Below are 19,817 nucleotides of genomic sequence, written 5' to 3'. Positions count from 1 at the left end.
AAAATGTAATATCATAATCTTTTTACTAGATGGATATTCGTTTCACATCTTTCTTTTTAAATCTTGTTGATACTGGTTATATTATTTATCACTCCCTTAATCAATTTAAAGATGGTATGGTAGCAAAGTGGATAGCAGTGATATCTCACTACTCCAAAGTGCTTGACTTGAATCCAGTTCAGGAACATTTCTCATGGACTTGTAGCCAGACACTCTCCCCTACGACCAAGTAACTGTAGTCTTAATCCATTTTTTTTTTAGTTTTTTTTTTTTTTTTGCAATTTGCTTTGTACAGTACCATAGAACTGTTGTTTCTTCTTCAAAATGCACTACTGCTTCTGCATCTATTTCAATTAAAGATTGTCAGAAACTCTCATAAGACATTAAACATATTATTTGTTTATTTTTGTAAATGAACCCTGATTTTGACCTTAAGCTAAAAGTCATGAAGCTGTTATTACATTATTACAGGGACAAGATGAACATTGTTTTACTATTAAAATGTATATATGCATATGACAGAGTTTGAAAGTAAGGCATGACAGTTTAGTATTCCTAGTTTCTTTCTGCCTCTGCATGTGCGTGAGGTGCAACAAGTACGATACAACTGAGAAAACTGTAAACATGAGACAATTTTAAACACAAAATAACTAAATGCAGGCATAAATGTTATATTGAATAAGTACTTAGTGACACTGTGAATTTCATATACAAATAGTTTAACAGATTCTTTGTTTAATTTCATGTTAATGTTATTAGGTCTGTGTCAGCTCTTAAAGTTCAAACAAATTTCTGACTTTTCTTTAATGCTTATTTGTAAAAGATTACTTGCAAATCACTTAGCGTACATTTTTATTGTTTCAGCTTACTTATATATGTCTTTAATAATGAACAAGTCTTACAAGTAACATAAATTAATATTGCTTTTGTGCTTAGGTAAATGTTCTTGTGACTTACTGAGAAAAAAAGGACATGGTAACCAACTTCCTGTAGTTGGTAACTGTGGTTTTATTGTGTAGACTGTTAACAAAGCATTCATTTTGAATGAACATCTGTTCAGACATAAGTATTTACAAATTTCAAGGGAAAGGAAGTTTGCTGGTATATACTGTTAATATATTTTGGCTGCTGGTAGTATTAAATACTCTCCACTGAACATTGTGTCTATTTCTTTGGCAGCATATTGCTAACAGTTTTATTAATGTTTTGTGGGTGTACCGATTCAAGCTTTTTATGAAATGTAATGGTATTATTATATTTGTTTTCTTTCTTTGCTGCACAGCTAACAGCACAAAAAAGTCTGTGTTTTCATGGGTTACAGAAAGATTCCAATATTGTGCTTTGACAGTCATTTTACAAAGATGAAAAATAGCATGTGTTAAAATATTAGCATTGTTATTAACCATTTCCATCCTTCAAATAACTGAATAAAATGACAATGATAGTAGTGTTCTATTTAGGCTATGTCCTGCTAAATGCACCATATGTTTGCAAGGATTGCACAGTTCATTCATTCACAAAAAAACAGCTCATGGTGATTGTGGCCCACCAGGCTGGTACCGCCAGCTGAACCGGACACAGACACTCGTGGGACACAAGTTCAATGCACACTCTGATTTTATTTTCTTTTTCCCTTGTGGGAAACGCCTTCCCCATTCCCCACAAGTATAACACAGTCCTGGCACAAACACAGCACAAACAATTAATCCCTTCCTTTACTCTTTTCCTTCTCCTCCTTCACTCCTCGGGTCAAGCTTCGTTGCTCCTCCTCCCGACTCTGGCTCTCCGAGTAGTGGCTGCTGGCTCCTTGTATAATGCACCCGAAAGTGCTCCAGGTGCTTGATTACTCGTTTCCGGCAGCACTTCCAGGTGTGGTGGAAGTACTGCCCATAAGGGCTCAGCAGCTCCTGCTGCAGCCCTCCCTGGTGGCACCTGTGGATCCCAACAGGGCTGCACCACAGTCCAACTCCCATGAAGCCCTGCAGGAATCTGAGGCACCACTGCAACCCAAAAGGGTTGACATCTAGCGTCCCCGGGGAGGTAACGCTCTGGCCACGCTTGCTCCCCTCGTCCTCCCATCCTCCCAGCGTGAAGGTGTCGCAGCCGGGAAAGAGCCCCAGCTGCACGCTACAGGATATTCATTTCTAGAGCTATTTATTAATATTTTGATCTATTAATAATTAAATATTGATTTTACTTTACATTTATAATGATTTAAATGTTGACATCCTATTAAGTATGTGTGAATAATATTACTTTTTAATAAAAAGACATGCCTTAATGGTTTTTTTTTTTTTTTTTAAGATCTTTCAATTTTATATCCCTGTTGTACACTGTGACATGATTCTCTGTAACATTATCTTTAGTTGTTAGTCCCTTGTGCTACTGATTGAAGTATATCCTGTGGGTACGGGGCAGACTGTAATTTTTCTCAGCCTGTGGTATTATACATTTTTGTAAAAGAAAACAAAATTTGAAAGTAGTTATATCGGTTAATTAATAGTATCTGCTTAACAAGCATAAGATGAAACAGATGCAGGAGTTAGGCAGTGAGCAAAAAAAAACTTCAGTAGATTAGTTCCTCAAGGCAGATATGAAAAGGCTACAGGACCATACAAGTTAGTAATTTAGTCAACGTGCCAGAATCACTTAACTTCAAAACCTGCCTGTGGGCTTTGTATTGTTTATAGATATGAGATTTCTTCAGATAAACATTTTTTATGAAACTCAAAGCTTCATTTGTAATACAGTCCACACTTCTTTTGACAATTATGTCCATTTCTAAGAATTATATCATGAATAATCTTTTACAACAATTGTAATTGTAAAAAAGAATTTCTTTTGATTTTTTATTAACTTCTTATTGTTTATGTTAACAAAGGCATAATGTTTGGCTCTCCAATGAACATTTAGTAGGCTTACAACTCGTGGTGCAATAGTCTTTTGTAGTTTTGTAATAGCTAGTGCAGCAAATCCACTGGAAAGGGATTTTGAAGTTATGCAGTGGAAACATTGCACAACCCTAAATGTACTTTCACAGTTGAGATGGAATGTTAGGTTCAGTCTCTGACTCTAGTTAAGATGATGGACTAAGTTAATAGGGTTCGGAATTTGATGAAAGGCTTGACAAGTAAAAGAGATCCCACAAAATATGGACATTTGGATGATCATACACCTTTTTTGTTTATCTTTAAATATCATCCATTTAACTAGAAAGCAAAAATGTTCAGGTGATAAATGCTTGCAACATTTAAAAGTGAATTAAGATGGGCAGCTCAGAAAGACTTTGTATTTTTTTCATTACAATAAGGAGAGCATTGCAGGCAAGGAGCTTACAACAACAGATTCTTGAAATATTGATAATTGTATGAGTGCTCATATTGGGAGCAGATGCAAATACATTTTGGCGACAATCTCTGTTATTCACACTACGTTTGTGTATATTTAGCAAAATTACTTTAAAATTGAGTGAATTACCCATTTTAATTCAGGCCTTTGCCCTTCCATCTTACAAAGTTGAATGGTTATTCAGAGAAATATATTTGCCCAATATCCATATGGGTATAATTACTATTAATTAACAGCATGGGAAAAAAATCAAAAAAGATGTTAACAGTTGGTCTTCTTTCCATATCACCTTAGCAGGGAGAACCATAACTCTGATGCTTTCTTGGTCTCTAATTTGTTTTTATGAGAAAGAGATGAAATAATGTGTCCTCTTAAAAATACCTTCAAAGTTTCCCCAATTGTTCCTGCATAAACCTCTGAAGATGCATTAGTCTTTAACAAATAATCGATTTGTTTGGAAAAGAATTCTGTAAAATTCACATCTGCTAACAGCAAGGTGTTAAGATGCCAATTACGAGATAAGTATGAAGGGATTAATGATTTGAGCTCCAAGATAAAAGGAGGTGATCAGAGATAACAATAATTCATTACATTTATATAGCGCTTTTCTCAGTACTCAAAGCGCTATAGCATTGTTGCACTAACAACATTTGATGTAGTGCACGAAACTATTATTGATGAACAAATAATTAACTCTTGAGTGGCTATGATGCACTGGTGAGAAGAAGGAATGTTCCTTTGAATTTAGATTTAAGAATCTCCATGTGTCTGATAAATTATGATCCGTTACTCACTGTGTGCGATTGTAACTGCAACCTTAGATGTTGCTGTCACTATAGTTGAAGATCTATCCAAGTTTGGTGATAAAATGTAATTCAAATCTCCAGCCAGTAAAGTAAATTCTAAATAAATGAGCACTGTATAATATAACTATGAAACTATGCAGAATGAGACCATTAAGAAGGTCCCAGGTCATAGTAAAAAGAATTAGTCTTCCAAAGCTGAATTGGAAGAAGCTGTGCAAATAAAAAATTGCAAGATGGTTCACAACAATTAGCTGTATATATAAGAGAAGCATAATTCCATCCTTAAACCATGCTGTTCTGTGTTGGACAATTAAAGACATATAAGGAAAGATGCACAATTGAGTTTCATAAAATACAATGAAATATTGGAGGAAATCCTGTCACAGTTTGTGAGAAATTCAAGATTCAGATTCCATAAGGATAGTGACTAAAAACATACAACCAAAGCAACACTAGAATAGTCTGAAAGCAAGAAGAATAATATACTGAAATGATCAGTCAATGCTGTAACCTCAGTCTGATTAAGAATAATATGTGTGATCTTTTAAATATGAAAATGAATCCTGATGTGGTGTTTGCTTAAATAAAATTTTGAACTTAAGGTCAGAAATACTATCCTGTCTTTCAGTTATGCAGCACAAAGAGGAAGGAGATTAAAGGAGATTTAAACACGACTTGATCATTTCATATAGAGCTCACTGCTGGTTCCTTGCACTTGAGGAATATTTTTTAAAGTAACTGAAGAAGTACTCATTCATATAATAACTTGAAGATGCATGGATTTTTAGAAACTCAAGAAAGTTCAAAAAGAAAATGATGGCTGCTTATCAACTGTCACTTTGAAATAGCAGAAAGTGATCCGCCAGAAATGAAGCAGTGAAACACTTAAAAAAGGAATCATGACCCACATGTGATTTGTTTCCTGGCATATTCTCAACACTTATCCTTCCAATCAGAATCTACAGTGCTTCTCCAAGAAGAGGGAACAGTTGGGCAAAATGCCTAATAACAGCACCGTCACGCCAGCAATAAGTGTTCACATCCAAACCTGTTAAATTTTTAAATCTTCTGTAACTTTTGTCAAATGGGCTTCAAGTTTTATCTTGTACAACCCCAAATCAGAAAAAGATGGGACGGTATAGAAAATGCAAACAAAAAAAAACAAAAAAAAAACACAGTGATTCTTAAATTTACTTTGATTTTTTATTACATTGCAGACAGTATGAACCCAGGATATTTCATATTTTATCTGGTCAACTTAATTTCATTTGTTAACATACATCCATTCCCACATTTCAGGTATGCAACACATACTAAAAAAAGTTGGGATAGTGACAAATTATTGCCAGTAATGAGGTAATATAATTCAATAATGATGTGATTCCAAACAGCTGGTACCCAAATAAAAAGCCATTTTTTATTCCTGTACCTTTTAAAAGGCAGAATATCAAGCTTGATTGTAACATTTTGCAACTATGAACTTTAGTCAATGGCATTGAGTGTTTTTTCCACTAGGGGGCATGGTGTAGTCAGTCATCCCAGTAATGCAATATGAGGCCAATGATTTTCCTTATTTCAATATTGAACCTATAGACTTTCCGCCAGGGTGCAAAATACATAATGCTAATTACAACCCCTCTCTTCTGTTCAGGTTTACTATACTTACTATAGAATATGCAATAAATCAATCGTAGAAAATGCTATCACTTAAGATATGGTTGTCTTGAGTAGACACATTTCAAAATATGTGGATTCACACTCTGCAAACAAAAGCCGCCCCAGCTTGTATTGTGCAAGCATCAAGTAGATGATCTACTTTTTGCTTCTTATACACATTGAAATGTTCACATGTGAAAGTGCACTACACCTCTGCTGTACTCTATTCTTCCTACATACTCTAAACTGATTTAAACTATTATGCCACAGTTGCAGAATCTTGGTTTCAGTTCATGGCCTGGTCACTGTCTATATTTGCAGTTTCTTTCACTTTTCACATAAGTTTTCTCCAGTTAACCTGTTTTAAATGCCTGCAATTTTTTTTTTTTGATTTAGCAGGTCTTAATTTCAGAGTGAACATGGAAGTTAATAGACTGATGCCTCATCCAGAGTGAATTCCTGCCTCATGCTGATGTTGCCAAGGGCATATTCTAGCCTACCATGACCATGCATTAGAAAAATAAAGTTTGGTAAATAAGCGGAAAGCTTTGCTATTGATCAGTATAACAACTATAATGTCAGCAAATTCTAATTATGATGCTAATATAGATAGATAGATTCTTTATTAATCCCAAGGAGAAATTCACATACTCCAGCAGCAGCATACTGATAAATAACAATATTAAATTAAAGAGTGATAACAATGCAGCTATAACAGACAGACAATAACTTTGTATAATTTTAACGTTTACCCTCCCGGGTGGAATTGAAGAGTCGCATAGTGTGGGGGAGGAACGATCTCCTCAAACCATAGTGATGAATATGTGTCAATTGTCGTGAGTATTAAAAGTAATTGCAGGCATGAAAAGCATAAAGTTGCTGGCTGTTATTAAGTGTTATTATTTGCTATTTGTAGATTTAACCTTCATAGTATGGAGAACAAAGTCAGAGACAGACACATGTTGTCTTAAATCACCAAAATAATCATTACAGGAAAGAAATTTATTTTCCCTTTCTCAAAATATTTTTTTGGGATCAGTATCCTTTTAAAAAACGAGAATGTTTTATATGAGGGGAAATGTTGTATAACAGAGGTTTCAAAGGCAAATTTTGGTCAGTCAGAAAGAACTGTTAGAAAATATACTATGTTGTTGACATGACTGAGTTGCATATATAAACAGTAACACAGCATTTTGTCCCAAATAAATACTTTACTATGTCTCTCTTAGTAAACCGACTTAAATTAAGAATATAAAAGTGGAAAGAATAGAAATAGATTTCAGGTGGTGAGCAGGAAGGAAGGAAATAAGGGAGTAGGTTTATTTTTGCCAAATAAACTTGGAAATGGTACTTCTTATTAGAAATGATTTTAGATACATTGAAAACAGAGTATCTTTATTATGCATTAATAAAACAGTTAACTCACATTGACCTTTAACGATAGAAAGACAAATAAAAGTACATAGGCAAAGCTGATTTTAACAAACAAGATTTCCTTCTGGCTCTGAAATAAATGTCTTTCTTTCAATATTAATATATTGATGGCTTGTTTTAGGATATTGTATATGTTTAATATATTGAACCCATTTTTAACAAGAACATTGAGAAAAAAACACCTGTAACAGGCTACCAGTAGTGTAGGAGGGTCTGACTTAACAGGCCATTGGCATGAATGCATAGCATACAACAGTATACAGCATTTATTCTTACAAACAACACACTGTAGTCCATCTCTCTGAGAAAACCTGCTTAAATTAGCATTATAAAAATGGAAAGAATGGAAATACGTTACAGGTGGTGAACAAGGAGGGGGTACTTCTGACTTGCCAAGCTTAGATTGCTTTGGAAAGGCCTAATGCTTCCCTGGGAGCACAGGAATAACACTTCTACTTTCCAACATTACCGTCTCCTGCTTTAAATGGAAAGGCCTGTGGAGTTTAAAATAAACTAATTTGGAGTATTCCTGTGTAGCTTATATTCAAAAAAAGTTTGGCATTAGTTCACAGATCAGAGCTTCATTCCATTGCTCCATGGAGCAAGCTGATTAGATACAGGTTGTTCAGTTTGGCAACAAAACCTAATTCTGTTTTTCAGTTTCCTTGAAGCTTCACAAGAGTAACATGATAAACCGGAGGGCTCATTTTATGTTTTAGCACAGTAGCTATTTTCATATACTGTATTAAACATATTAGCTGTCACAGGCAAGCAGTGTTTAGTAAATTATAACTACAAAAATATATACATAATTTCTTTGTCTTTAAATTACTGCCCTTATAGTTTGTTTGTTTGTACTGTTTAAAGCTGTTTAACCTTATTTCAAAAGTGATTAAATATTTCCATGAAACAGGTTCTTAAATTCTTATTATAGGGAGCCATAGAGTTGGCATATACACTATAAAAATATTAATCTGATTTTATTGTTAGTTAAGTTCATGTTCAAATACATTTTTAAAAACACCTAGTACATTGAAATCCATGCTTCATTTCCCTCACATTAGTGTAACTAGTACAATGTAAACAGAGACAGTGAATTAAACATAATACATCAAAAGAAACAGATAATACATAAAAAACACTTATGCTTTTGAGCCTCCTTATAATCTGTGGATAAAACTTTCTCTAAATCTATTGATTTCAGTGACAATGGTCCTGCATCATTTGCAGGAATGGTGCAATGAGAAAGCTGACTGTTGAGGTTTTTAATAATGCTCTTTGCCTCTCCAAGGTAGCACAGGTGAGATATCTCCTGAACAGAAGGATGCTGTGTACCAGTAATATTCTGGACTAACTTCACTACTGTGTGTAGTATTTTGCAATACAGAACTGAACAAATGCTGTACCAGGATGTGGTCTGCTATCTGTCTCCTCAAATCTGTGACCAGCTACTTGGGTGTGCCAACATTACAGGAAAGACTGTTGTCATGACATCATTGTTTCAGAAGACAAAATTCTTTTGTAAGCTATCGCATAATAGTTACTAAGCAGCCCTACAATGATGGCATCGTCAGCATATTTAAGGATCTTAATCCATATTACTAACCGAGAATAAACCGGATATGGACGCAGGTACATGGCATGCCCATGGACGCAGGAGACATAGTGCGCAGGCGTCGACAGCTCAACTAACGGAAATACGAAATAAAGCAACGAGCACAGACAATATGGATCCCTAACCGTCCACACTACACAGCATAGTCAAACCTGACATAGTACGGAGGGTGCGGGCGCCTACAACGTGCGTCTAACACACCGCAGGCAGACCCCCGAGATGGTACAGAAGCCCCAGAGATACGGACTCCACAGTATATGTGAATCACATTACAGTAATACAATAATATGAGTACTCACAGACAAAACAAACACAACAGGCTTCGCCGTCCTGCCCCACAATCACACCGGAGAGAGTACAGCATCCCCAAACGTCCACAAAACACAGCATAGTCAAACCCGAGATAGTACGGAGGGCGCATGCGCCTACAACGACTACCACATGAAACACACACACAGCACCGGAGGTATAATATTAGCTCAACTAACGTAAATAAGCGCCTACAACGCATCATGGCTCAAATACAAAGGAGCTCAACTAACGTAAATAAGAAATGAGGCAACGCGCCCATAGGTAACGACACAGCCATACAAAAAAGAGGATTCAGCCCCCCGCCCCAGAGTGAAACGGGAAAAAGTATGGAGTCCACAGAGGTCCACCATACACAGCGTAATAGTACGGAAGGCACGAGTTAGTACGAAAGCCGAAGGTGCCTACAACGCGTAATAAGAATAAATGAATGCTCCGTTTTAAACGTACGTCATCCTCACACGTCCAAACTGTAATAAGAATAAACGAACACTCCGTATTGAACGTACGTCATCCTCACATGTCCAAACTATACAGCATAAGTGAATCACATTACAGTGATGCATTATTAACAGTACAACCACAGAAACCGCTCTGTATTAACAGTAAGTGCAATTATTCATATTACTAACGGTAAACAACGGAGAACTAATGGAGTCACGATCACGGCTCCAAAACTATACAGCTCCACTAACGAAGCTACAAACACGAGCCCGCATGGACAAAAACAATAGACGTCAGCGCCTACAACGCGCGTCTGAAGCCGCGGAAGCAAAACTGTCTCGGCTCCAAAACCAAACAGCTCGACTAACGGAGCTACAAACATATCTCATACATTCATCAATGTATTTCGGGTTACCCAACACCGGGGATAGGCGAGCGAAGCGAGCAGGGGGCAGAGCCCCCTTGTACTGCATAGAGTGTTCAACACAGTGTGGAGGAAGTCATGCTGCGAGTCTGCACATCATCTGCACATCCCAAGTCTCAAGAGTTTGATAGTCAGCTTTGATGATACAACAATGGTAAATTCTGAGCTGCACTCTATAAATAGTAGTCTGGCATAGCAATTTTTATTATCCAAATGTAACAATATGGTGTCAGGAAAAAGAGATATGGTATACTCTGTACACTGGTTGTGGTAATGTGCAAACTGGAGGTGGTCTCAACTAGCTGGAATATGTTAAATGTGCCCCGTGCCGGTCTCTAAAAGCATTTTATCACAAGCAGAGAATACATCTGGTGCATAGTCATTAAGGAAGTTTTTTGCACAATCTCTTGTTGTGTTTGACATCTTCAATGTCCAGTCAATTTTGGTTCATGACTATCAAAGTCCGGGTGCAAGAGGAGGAGTATGGCAGCTACAAGTAAGCAGGGCATCACAAGCAGTGGCTAGTGTCAGCTACATTTCAGTAAAAGAGACAACACAGCAGTTTTTGATGTCTCCATCTCAGCACCTTGATGGCTGTCTTTAACAAATATCTTCTAGTTTGATAACCAATATATGCTTCAACAGGCCATGATCTTCAGCTCTCTCTGGTTCGGTTCGCAGCCTCCCTGGTGAGGTGTTCCAGGCACGTCTAACCAGGAGGAGGCCCCGGGGAAGACCCAGGACACGCTGGAGAGACTATGTCTTTCAGCTGGCCTGGGAACGCCTCGGGATTTCCCTGGAAGAGCTAGTAGAAGTGGCCAGGGAGAGGGAAGTCTTGGTATCTCTGCTCAAGCTACTACCCCTCCACGACCTGATCTCAGATAAGTAGAAGAGGATGGATGGTTGGAGTGTGAAGCGGCTGGGATGGGAATCAGCACCTTCAAATCTGAGACCATGGGAGCGAGATCCTGCCCCAAGTGGAGGAGTTCAAGTATCTCGGGGTCTTGTTCACGAGTGAGGGAAGAATGGAGCAGGAGATTGACAGGCGGATCGGTGCGGCATCCACAGTGATGCAGGCTCTGTATCGAATAGTCGTGGTGAAAAAGGAGCTGAGCCGTAAGGCAAAGCTCTCAATTTACCGGTTGATCTATGTTCCTACCCTCACCTATGGTCATGAGCTATGGGTAGTGACCGAAAGAACGAGATCACGAATACAAGCGGCTAAAATGAGTTTCCTCCGCAGGGTTTCTGGGCTCTCCCTTAAAGATAGGGTGAGAAGCTCAGTCATCTGGGAGGAGCTCAGAGTAGAGTCGCTGCGGCTCCGCATCGAGAGGAGTCAGATGAGGTGGCTCGGGCATCTGATCAGGATGTCTCCTGGACGCCTCCCTGGTGAGGTGTTTCGGGCACGTCTAACCGGGAGGAGGCCCCGAGGAAGACCCAGGACATGCTGGAAAGACTATGGCTTTCGGCTGGCCTGGGAATGCCACGGGATTCCCCTGGAAGAGCTAGAAGAAGTGGCCAGGGAGAGGAAAGTCTGGGCATCTCTGCTCAAGCTGCTACCCACCACGACCCGATCTCGGATAAGCGGAAGAGGATGGATGGATGGTTGGATGGATATCCAACATCTGATGGTTGGCCAGAAAATGCCAGGCAGAGCAGTACAGTGGCTGTGGTGTTTTGTCCTTACTTCATCACATTTTCCTAGCTTTCTTTATCTAGTTGTTCTTGTTGAAGTCACACCAGTTGGCTGGAGATAACTGATGAAAGCAGCTTTATATGTAATCTGCTAATTGTCAAATTTTGAATATTTACTTATAATTGTCATTCTCTTTTAAACACTGGAGTAATACCATTTGAAACAGTATGTACAAACTATGAAAGCAAAAAATATATAGAAAGCACACAACACATTGCCACTCTCCAGGGTTATATAGCATCACCAACAGTAACACTCTCAATATGTTTAATGTATGTAAACAAAATGTGTCTTAATTATTTGTAAGGTAAATGCCTTTCATCCAGGGTGATTTTGAAGATCTGACTATATATCAATTAACATGTATTTTTCTCAGTTGGAGCTAAGGCAGGTTAGGTGATCCGTTCAGAGCCACATTAAGTTGGATATGGAAATTAATTCAGTAAATTTATGGCTTAAAAGGAAGGCCCTAATATGCAAGGTGGATCTGTTTCATAGATTAAATTGCATGTCTCTAAATTGTACTCAAAACCTCAATTGCTGTGTGTATAGATCTCACGACATATACATGTAACTTCAAAAATACAGTGAATACTTTAAAACTACATACGATATGTACAAAAAGCTGTTCATCTAATTACCAGCCTCTCCTTACCTGAACTGTTTTCTTTAAGGTAAATGCTGTGATTCATGTGGCTCATCACCATTTCTTTGATTTTTACCATTCTCTCCTGGATCATTGTTTAGAATCAACTACATTTAAAATTTTTATATTAAGAGATTTTTTAACACAGCAGATAAATAACCCTCATAGATTCAAAGCTTAACATAAATGTAAGAAGACTGTTAAGTTTTGCAAATTGCTTGAATGTTAATGTCCACATATTTTGCATTAAGTTGACTTGAGTTCAATAACAAGATTGATATGAGACTCAACTAAATCAACTATATCTAATCTGGATTGCCAGATCAGAATTTTTTTACCTTTTGGCTTGATATCACTGCCTTTTTCGTGCTTTAATAATCAAGAAACTTTTCTAATGCTTACTGGTTTTTATTGGTGATATTCAAAGTGAAAAAGGCCTGCAGCTGCCTTCTCCTTTTGGCTTGTATAATATCCCTATAAATAACTGCAATCAAATCATGCCAGGGTTAATTACAAAAAATCATGATTGAAATGAAATGCTTTATTGAGTAAAATCCTGAAATTGTTAAAGCATTCAATTGAATATTTGCTGCCATCAGAGTGAAGAGCTCTGCCATGCAAAGCAAGACTCATGTGTAACTGCTGTTCTTTGCGCTTCCCCTTCAGCAGTAAATTTAAAACGAAGTTCAGCTCAAGCAGGTACTTGAAACTCTTGCGTAAAGTTATAAAATCTTAAAATGTTTTTGAAAAATATGGAGGTTTTTTTTAAAACAAAACTTCAAAGTAGCCGGACTGTTGTCAATGCTTGACCTAGTACCTTTTGCCTCAAAAATATTGCTCTTGCTGGCAGTGTTACCTAATGTGTAGTTTATACGCACCATTTTGCCTTTCTGTTATCTAAAATATGAAACATTTTGAATACCAAAACACACCAAAGCTTTTCTGTGTAGTGTAACATTAAAGACTGGATCATTTTTAATGCCTTGCTTGAGAATTATGAACTCAGTTCAACAATGTTCAAAAATTGTTTTAATAGTCGTACAGTCAGGTCCATAAGTATTTGGACAGTGGCATAATTTTCATAATTTTGGCTCTGTACTCCACCACAATGGGTTAGAAATAAAGCAAATCATTATATGCTTGAAGTGTAGACAGTTTTAATTTAAGAGGTTTAACAAAGATATCAAATGAGGCTTTTAGAAATGACAACCGTTTTTCTGTATAGCCCCCAACTTCCTGGGACTCAAAAGTGTATGGACATTTCACTGACAAGCTGTTCCATAGCCAGGTGGTTGCAGTTCCCTCATTATTTCATTAAATATTAAGAAGGTAAAATTTCTGGAATTGATTCAAAGTGTGGAATTTGCATTTTGAAGCGGTTACTGTGAACTTTCAATATAAGGTCCAAAGAGCTCTCTCTGCAAGTAAAAACAATCCATCATTAGGCTGAAAAAAAACCCTTTAGAGGGAAAGCAGGTACTCGAGGAGTCATCAAATCAACTATTTGGTAAGTTCTTAAAAAGATGGAGAACACTGGTGAACTCGGCAACACCAGAAGTTCTGGAAAACCACAGAAGACAATTGTGCTGGATGATTGCAGAAGAAGAACCCCTTCACAATAGCCAAACCAAGAGCACTCTCCGGGAAATAGACCTATCATTGGCAAAATCTACAATCAAGGTAAGACTTCATGCAAGAAAAGACAGAGGGTTTACCACAAGGTGCAAACTACTGGTAAGCCTCAAGTACAGGAAGGACAGAAGTCCTTTCCATAAGCATTTTTTAAAAACCTGTCCAGTTCTAGAACAATTTTCTTTGAACAAAGGAGACTAAGATCAATATATACCAGAATGTTGGGGGGAAAAAAGAATATGAAGAAAAGAAGAAATGGTTTATGATCCAATTAATACCACATCATCTGTGAAATATGGTGGAGGTTGTTTTATGGCAGGGGTCTGCAACCTTCACTATGAAAAGAGCCATTTTGCCCCCCCTTCCTCCAAAGAAAAATAGTCTGGAGCCGCAAAACATAACACAGCTTATAAACTTTTAAAACTTTTAATCTTTTTTTAGATTTTACATGTTACAACCATGGAATACAACAAACAGAAGTGCAGTGTGCATGTGTAGGCCTACTTTGAAATAAATTAAACTGAACTATGCAGGCCTATTTGGGTCCTTCCTATACCTGTGTAAAATTAAAATAAAAACTAGCCCACTTTAATATAAATAAAACATTTAGCTGTAGCTTAGCAGCTTTAAAAAAGTAAACATTAAATTCCATTTCAGTGTGCTGAATCAACTGAAGCACCTGAACATACAAAAAAACCTACAACAGCTCCGGGTCCGAAATGAATGTGTTTTTTTTTCTGAAAAATAATAGCCTATTAAATGCTATTGTTGTCACCTGTTTAATGTGACTTCTGTTCCTGAAGTTCGCTGCTGATCATCTCTATGTCGGGGCTGTACAATGTGACTTTGACCTTCACACAGGACTGCAGGCTCTCATGTGTGAGGCGGGAGCGATATTTGGACTTTATGAAGTTCATGCTTGAGAAAACTTGCTCACTTAAGTATGTTGAGCCAAAGATGGACAGGACTCCAAATGCATATTTTTTCATGTTCATATACGTTTCGGGAATGGCACTCCATGTGTCGAAAACAAATTTGTCGGGTTTGGGGAGGTTTTCAATATCACTCCATTTGTGCTCTTTAGCGAGAGTAGCCTTCTGACGGGTGACTTCTTCAAGATCCGCTGTCAGGCATTTGAACTTGGACACCCATTAATCTTTATCTACTATGTCGTCCAGTTCAATTTCTAGATCGGGCTTACTTACTCACTCCTGTGAATGCGGATGTGTTCAGCAGGGATGGGTCGATGTCCAGGGGTGTGACAGGGAAGGAGAGAGTGTGTGTTTTTCCTTTCTGAACTCACTGAATCTTTCTCAAAATGCAGCTTGCATTTTCTGAACAATTTCACGTTTGTTTTTAAAGTCGGAGAATAGATGCTCTGATATTTTTATGAACGATTCTTTCATGTATTCTCCGTCTGTGAACGGCTTACCCCTCCTTACGATCTCTTGAGCTGCCACAAAACTAGCGGCTGTAGTTGACTGTGTAGAAGTGATGCACTTTTTGAAAGTATGTTTGCTCTGTTCAGCTTTCCGTTGCAGTTCCGAAATTGTTCTCTTTCGCTTATCTTCACTTGGGTATTTTGAATGCTGAGTGCTTGTTTCGAAAATGTCTTTCAACGTTACATTTTTTGTTGTTCGATAATTTATCGCCACATATTAAGCACACCGGTAAGCCAGCGTCGTTGGCGGTGAAGGCAAATGCTTCTGTCCACGCAGAATTAAACTCTCTAAATTAGATGTTAAAATGTATAACAGTAGTAGTCGTAAATAAACATATATATAAATACAACTTAAATTAAGAAATTGCCATTATTCATTTTCATGTTTTTTTTTTTTTGTCAAGGCCAAAGGGAGCCATTACAAGGAGGCTGAAGAGCCGCATGTGGCTCCAGAGCCGCGGGTTGCCGACCCCTGTTTTATGGCATGATCTTACATGGCTGCCAATGGAAGTCAGTCACTACTATTTATTGGTGATATGACTGCTGGCAGATGTAGTAAGATGAATTCTGAAGTGTACAGAGCTAGAATATCTGTTCAGATATAGCCACATGCTGCAAAACTGACAGGACAACAGTACAGGTGGACAATGACTCATAACATACTGCAAAAGCAGAAAAAAAATATTTTCAAAGCAGAGATGTGTTATATTCTTCAATGGCCAAGTCAATCAACTGACCTCAAATAAATTGGACATGGATTTCTCTTGCTGAAGAAAAAAATGTTGTCAGAAAGTCCAACAAACAAGCAGCAACTGAAGAGAGCTGTAGTAAAGGCCTGGCAAAGCATCACTAGAGTGGAAACCCAGCACTTGGAGATGGCCATGGGTTTCAGACTTCAGGCAGTCATAGACTGTAAAGGATTTTCCACCAAATACTGAAAATGATCATTGTTTTTATTATTGTTTTTTGTTTGTCAAAATACTTTTGAGCCTCTGTACCATGTATAAAAATGTTTTCCAAACTGCTCATACAATATTTTTGTTAAACCACTGGAATTAAGGCTGAAATCACACCTTGATTGCTTTGTTTCAAATCCATTGTGGTGGTGTAAAGAGCCAAAATTATGAAAATTGTGTCACTGTCCAAATACTTATGGACCTGACTGTATTATATATTTGTTTTCTGTAATATATTGTTTACTAATTTTGTACATAATGCTGTTTGATGCATTGATCCCCAACTGGAAATTTAGACATTACAAAAATGTTAAAACAATAAAGCTCTCTCTCCCAGGATTTCAACACACACAAAATTCTTCACTTAGAGAAATTATATTTCTGACATTACTCGTGAAGAAGAAAGCAGGCACAGCGAGTCATTGAAAAGGAGTATTGCGTTAGTTATAAACACTTTAATATAATAATTTAATGAATGAATATGTTGCTGTGGGTGCTACAGTGTTATAGTGGTAGTGCTATTGAGTTGTAACAAGGAGTACTGGGTGCTCCCTGTGTGATGTTTGTATGCTTTCAGTATGTCCTTGTGGGTTTCCTCTGGGTACTCAGAACATGCAGGTTAGGTGGACTGTTTTTCCTAAATTGGCCCATTTGTGTGTGTTTGTTTGTGTGTGTGCACACCATGAGATGGACTAGCACACTGTTCAGGGTTTGTTCCTGCCTTGCACCAGTTGTTTGCTGGAATTGGCTCCCCTGACCCTACCCTGGATAAGTGGGATTAGAAAAGAGATGAATGAATACATACATTAATGTTATTTGTATTTATTTATTATATCTATTGTATGGATATAATACAGACAGAAAGTCCTATGAACTACGATACGTTGCATAGTAATAAAAGATTCCTTTACTGGTAATCTAGACTCCGGTTTTGGAAAAGTGATTGCATACCCATAACTAGTTATATAACTCAGACGGTAAGAAAAAGTTAAGTCATTTTACCGGTGACTGACACATAAACACATTTTATTTGCCATAGTAAAAACATCAGTTAAGACTGCATAGATGAATGTTAATAATTCATGTAAATAACAATTTATGTAATACTGAATTTATGCACAGTAGTATGTATGGTAATATACATGAACACAACATAGAAATCAGTTTAACAGTGAATTCAGTCCAGTTCAGAATTCACTTTTAACAGTAACAATGCATTCAAGACAAGCAACTAGGCAGTATCAGTTTGGCAAATTGCAAAAAAAAAAAAAAAAGTATTTTCTGCTCAGTCTGACTGCCACAGTCTTTAAAGCCATCAAAAACTTTCATCATATTTAATGTTCTCAAACAATTTTCTTATTTCATCAGCTTTTATGTCATCATTGCTGTTGTCATCAGTTCTGGTAAAATCCGGTACAGACGATGCAATGTCAGATGCAGCTGGATTTTCAGATGTTCCAGGCCATATGTCTGCCTTTCTAAAGCCGCTCTGAATGGTCTCAACTGTAATGTTTTTCCAGGCACGGAGGACACACTAACATACTTCTGCATATGACACACAGCACTGATGGTTGGATGATTTAAGTGAGTGCATACCTCCTGTCATCTATTTTTCCCACTCAGTGCACACAAGACACCTAGATAAGCGATTGACAGCAATGTACAACAGCAGAAGCTTTGATGTCAGACCACCCAGTATTAATGTAACATATAATTCGTTGCATTTATATAGCGCTTTTCTCACTACTCAAAGCGCTCAGCAATTGCAGGTTAAGGGCCTTGCTCAAGGGCCCAACAGAGCATAGTCCCTATTGGCATTTACAGGATTCGAACCGGCAACCTTCTGATTGCCAGTGCAGATCCATAGCCTCAGAACCATCACTCCTATGCCTATGCCTAAAGAGTCAGTCACTCGAAGTACACCTTCATCTTTGTGAGCAGCTATGGAGTCATTGATCAATAGTGATTTTCGAGCAGCGAAGCCACCTGGTCAGGTGTTGTAGTTACCATCAGTTCAGTTTTTATTCATCCTTTTCAGTTGTACATAACAACGATATTGAACAGTAACTTTTTACATGGCATTGTTATACATTTAAACATGACCATTGGCTTCAGCTTATTACCATTATGACAGCATGAAACGCAACTGTGAAATATGGTCTTTCACGGCCCATTCTTGTAATCAATACTGTTTTTGCACCAGTTCCTGCAGCTGCTCTGTGGCAGAGACATTGAACGACAATGTTAGTAATCGCTGATGCATTCAGGTAACGTTTATTGGTGCTGTCATACAGTCATGGCCGTAATTATCGGCACCCCTGGAATTTTCCCAGAAAATGCACCATTTCTCCCAGAAAATTATTGCAATTACAAATGTTTTTGTATATACATGTTTATTTCCTTTATGTGCATTGGAACAACACTTAAAAACAGAGAAAAAAAGCCAAATCTGACATCATGTCACACAGAACTCCAAAAATGGGCCAGACAAAATTATTGGCACCCTTTCAAAATTGTGGGTAAATCGTTTTATTTCAAGCATATGATGCTCGTTTGAACTCACCTGTAGCAAGAAACAGGTGCTGCCAATATAGCAATCATACCTGAAGCCAGTTAAAATGGAGAAAAGTTGACTCAGCCTTTCTGTTGTGTGTCTGACTGTGCCACACTAAGCATGGAGAACAGAAAGCAGAGCAGAGAATTGTCTGAGGACTTGAGAACAAAAATTGTGGAAAAATATCAACAATCTCAAGGCTACAAGTCCATCTCCAGAGATCTTCATGTTCCTTTGTCCACTGTGCGCAACATAATCAAGAAGTTCACAACACATGGCACTGTAGCTAATCTCCCTGGACGTGGACGGAAGAGAAAAATTGATAAAAGACTGCAACGAAGGATAGTCCGAATGGTGGATAAACAACCCCAATCAACTTCAAAACATATTCAAGCTGTTCTGCAGACTCCGGGTGCAACAGTGTCAGCTCGAACTATCCGTCGACATCTGAACGAAATGAAACGCTATGGCAGGAGAGCCAGGAGGACCCCACTGCTGACGCAGAAACATAAAAAAGCCAGACTAGAGTTTGCCAAAATGTACTTGAGGAAACCAAAATCCTTCTGGACGAACGTCTTGTGGACAGATGAGACCAAGGTAGAGCTTTATGGTAAAGCTCATCATTCTACTGTTTACAGAAAACGGAATGAGGCCTATGAAGAAAAGAACACAGTACCTACAGTCAAACATGGTGGAGGTTCTAAGATGTTTTGGGGATGTTTTGCTGCCTCTGGCACTGGATGCCTTGACTGTGTGCAAGGCATCATGAAATCTGAAGACTACCAAAAGATATTGGGGCGCAATGTAGGGCCCAGTGTCAGAAAGCTGGGGTCTGCGTCAGAGGTCATGGGTGTTC

General features: G+C 37.8%; 1 protein-coding gene across 1 annotated transcript in view; it reads left to right on the top strand.

Moving 5' to 3' along the window:
* The window catches only part of uvrag (UV radiation resistance associated gene), a 339,167-nt gene that overhangs the window by 290,016 nt on the left and 29,334 nt on the right, over positions 1–19,817 (top strand). The window lies entirely within an intron of this gene.

The sequence above is a fragment of the Erpetoichthys calabaricus genome, chromosome 4, assembly GCF_900747795.2.
Source record: "Erpetoichthys calabaricus chromosome 4, fErpCal1.3, whole genome shotgun sequence".
In the NCBI taxonomy this organism is placed as follows: domain Eukaryota; kingdom Metazoa; phylum Chordata; class Cladistia; order Polypteriformes; family Polypteridae; genus Erpetoichthys; species Erpetoichthys calabaricus.
Note: the sequence above shows the minus strand (reverse complement) of the source record. Positions and strands in the feature narration are given on the sequence as shown.